The following is a 4,346-nucleotide window of genomic DNA, read 5'->3' on the forward strand; positions in this document are numbered from 1 at the left end:
TATAGTACAGTACTAACTTACATGCTACACATTAAATTGCAAAAACTAACATCTTGCATAACTTTGCACCCTTTAACTAATATTACCCCCATTCCCCTCTCTCCACCCCCAAAGTCCTTGACATCATACTATTCTGTTTCTATGAGTTTGACTCTTTTAGATTCTATATATTAAGTGAGATCATACAGTATTTGTCTTTTGGAGTGTGACATTTCACTTAGCATAAGGTTCCTCCAAGCAGCAGGATTTTCTTCTTTTTTAAGACTGAATAATATTCGTGTGTGTGTGTAAAGGGACTGAGGGGGAGAGAAAGAAAGGCAGAAGGGAGTGAGAGGGAAGCATTGGCAAAATATTAACAGTTCTTGATTTTAGTTGTATATATACACCACATTGTCTTTATTCATCCACTGACAGACATTTGGGTTGTTCCCATATCTTGGCCATGGTGACTAGTGCTACAATAAATGTTGCTGATCTCAGACCACATCTTGTGTACAAAGGTTTTAGTGCTCAGTATCTGGGATAAAATGCAAGCATACAGTCACTGTTTACACAAGGGCTATGTGAGTCTGTTTTCTTTATCAAGAAATTGTTTCCCCAATTTATTATGTGCATGAAACATACACAAAAGTTGGAAAAATAATACAATTAACCCATATACCCACCAACTATAGTTAAGAATTGTTAACATTTTGCCATATTGATTCCTCCCTCTCACCTGTCTGCCTCTTTCTCATCCTCTCATATATGTACATATATACATATATGTTCTCTAACCATATAAAGTTGCAGATATCATGTCACTTCACCTGTAAATATGCAATCACGCATCATCTAAGGCAATAATTTCAATGCAATTATTTATCTTCAGAGAGTAAATAATAATTCCAATTTTATAACATTGACTAATAACCAGTCCATTTTCAAATGTACCCAACTGTTTCCAAAATGCCTTTTATAACTACTTAAAAATATATATCAAATCAAAGTTAAGGTATTGCTCAGTTATAGAACAGTCCCTAAACTTTTTTAAAAAAACTTTTCCATGACACTGAACTTTTTGAAAAAGTTGTCTTTTAGAATATTGTATAGTCTATATTTGTCTAATTGTTTTCTCATAGTGTTATTGAATTTTGCCTGTAACTAAAAATTATGCCAGGATGCTTGAAGGATTCAATTACTGGTAAACATTTTTAACAAGTCAAACATTCTTGGCAAGTATACCTGATAGGTGTTGTATACATCATACTGTATCACTTCCAGAAGTTCATAAAGTTAGGTCATCCCACTATTAGTAACGTTGACTTTGTTCATTGATTACAGTAATAACCCAGATATCTCTATTATAAAGGCACCATTTTCCCTTAGCATTTGGCAGTCAGTAGTTAATTTGTGAGGTGATAGTTTAGCCACTTGTGAATATCCTACTTCCAAACAACATTTCATCTGATGGCTTTAGCTTTGATGCTTTGTACTTACTTGAGTCAGAAAATCACTTATGTCATTGGGGATTGAAAATGGCAATTTTCTAATTCGACCATTCCTTCTACATTTAGTAACTAGCATTCCCCACCCCTCCTCTCTCCCCGACCCCACAGTCCCATCATAATGAACTCATGACATTTTATTCATCTAATGAATTGTAATCAATCATAGTCATTATTCTTTTTGATGTTCAAATTGCCCCAAATTTACCCAGTGAGAGTCCCTTCCAGATGAATTTTAGGTCCCTAGGCATAATCTCATTCATCTTTGAGTTTATCCTTATTTTCTGGCACAAGATGTCCTGGGCCCACCTTGTTCTTTCTCAGCTCAGACCCAGAGTCAGCCATGTCTCCAGGGAGCTCTGGTTGCCTCTATCGAGAATGACATTTATAATTACAATCTAGATGCTAGGTGTGCTCATTGCTACTCAAGTGTCATTGTTTCCAGGTTTGTTCAATGAGAGGTTGGAAATGTGTTTTTTAATTGAAAGTGCACATTGGTATTTCTAATTTGAATTTAAATTACAGAACTTTTTAATTTTCTGTTTTATTCTCTTACAAAGCCTTAATATATTTATCTATTTCTTCAACCCTGTAACATAAAAAAGTTCAAAATTACAATTGTTACTGTTAGCAATAACTATTGCATGAAGTTTAATAGATTTCTTTGCCATCTTTTTTATAATCTTAAAATATATTCTACTAAGAGTGTGCAAAGTCGTGGGTACAGAAGTTACTTGAAATAATTTTTTCCCTACCAGTTTGACATAGATTGGTATTTTTCTATTAGGTTCAATTTTAGTTAAGTTTTTGTATATGTAAAACATGCTTGGTTTAAAAATCAAATGATTCTCAGAGAAGTCTCAACCCATTTCTAACTCCTGGACCCCATTCCCTACCTCCTATTGGTAATCATTTCATTAGTTTCTAGTTCTCTTTCTTGTGTTTTTGGCAAAAATAAGAGTAAATTCATCTATGTATCCTTATTTCCCCTACTTCCTTACACAAAGGTTGCATACTATATACTCTGCTTTTTTACTTTCTTTTTTCACCTTAATAAGATATCGTAAAAATCACTAGATATCAGTTTATAAAGATGCTCCTCATTCTGTCTCAACAGCTGCATAGCATTCCATTTTGGTGACACATCAGAGGATATTCAAACAGATGTCTATTGAAAGACATTAGAGTTGTTTCCAATATTTTGCTATTACAAATAATGATGCAATGAATAACTTTCTGCATAGTTTCTTGATATTTGATGAGAATTATCATTAGGATAAATTCATAGACTCAGATAAAAGAATAAATATATGTGCCGTTCCATCAGATATTGCTAAATCCCTCACCATAGGAGTTGTACCTTTTTGGATGACCACCTGCCATGAACAAGTACTGTTTCTCCATAGTCTCACAAATACAGTGGAGTGCAAATGTTTGAGTATTTTAAAGTATAACAGATGAGAAATGGTACCTCAATGGAATTTTTATTTGCCTTGCTCTTATGATTAAGGTTAAGATCTTTTTTATATGTTTAAGAGCAACTTGCCTTGCTTTATCTATAAAATGTCTGTTTATGTCTTCTGTCCTATTTTTCTATCATGTTTTGGTCTTTTTTCTTCTAGTTACTATTGCTATATGAATAGCAGACAATGTAGATTTTATGGCAAAAAAAATTTACCAGAAATGAAAAGGGGATATTTCTTAATGGTGATAGGTCCATTTTTACCTTGGAAAATATGACCATTCTGAATCTGCATTCATATAATAATATAACCTAAAAATAAATAAGGCAAAAAACTGGCTGAAGTAGACAAACCAGCAATATAAGTGGGAGATTTTAACACACCTTTCTCTGTAAGCAATAAAACGAAAAAAAGTCACTGAAAATGTAAAAGTTTAAATGTTATTATTGCTAACTATGATCTGATTGATGTATATAAAATACTGCATCCAGACCATGTAGAATACAGTTTTCTGTTTGATGGGGGGAAGTTACAAAATATTACATACTATATGATATTCTTCCCTTAAACTATACAATGACTAAAACATATACAATTTTAGATATACATATAGATGCAATAAAACTATATTAAAAAGGCAGGGAAGACATGGGATTCAGGGTGATGGTTGCTTTAAGTTCAGAGAGAAAGAGAGATAGGATAAAGAAACCATATGGGGAGGAGAAACCAAGATGGTGGCATAGGTAAACACCTAAACTGCTGCCTCGCACAACAATTTCAAAACTACAACTAAAAGACAAAACGGACATCATCCAGAACCATAGGAAGGCTAAATGAGTGGAAATTCTACAACTAGAAGGAAAGAGAAAAGCACACTGAGACTCACAGGAGCTGCGGAAGGCAGAGGTACGGAGGCGCGCATGCGAAGAGGGCTGGCAACTGAGTACGCGGCTGGCTTTCTCAATCAGGAGGGAGACAAAAAAGCTCCCAACCTCTCTGAACTCCAATTATGGATGAGACTCTGGTGACCCAGACTCATATGGGGAAAAACTGGACTGTCTGGCAGCGGGCAAAACTTGAGGGTGGCTTTCTCTCAGAGGTGCTTGCAGCGATTACCACGGGACACTGAGACCTGGGGGGCATCTTAGGGCAGGGCTGATGGGAAGCCATTGCTGTTAGCTCCACCCTGAGATCCTGCCCCACAAAGCCATTGCTGGTTGCTCCACCCTGAGACTCTGCCCCATCCAAGCTTATCACAGAAGCTTCTCCATATGAATGGGTCCTTTGAATTCTAAACTTGCCTAACAAACTGCAGCTGAGTCAGTGAGACCCAGAACATCCAAAAGAAGGCCCAAGGCCCTGCAGCATCTTGCATTGCTTCACAGCTGGGTCTCAT

This window comes from Eptesicus fuscus, chromosome 8, assembly GCF_027574615.1.
Source record: "Eptesicus fuscus isolate TK198812 chromosome 8, DD_ASM_mEF_20220401, whole genome shotgun sequence".
In the NCBI taxonomy this organism is placed as follows: Eukaryota; Metazoa; Chordata; class Mammalia; order Chiroptera; family Vespertilionidae; genus Eptesicus; species Eptesicus fuscus.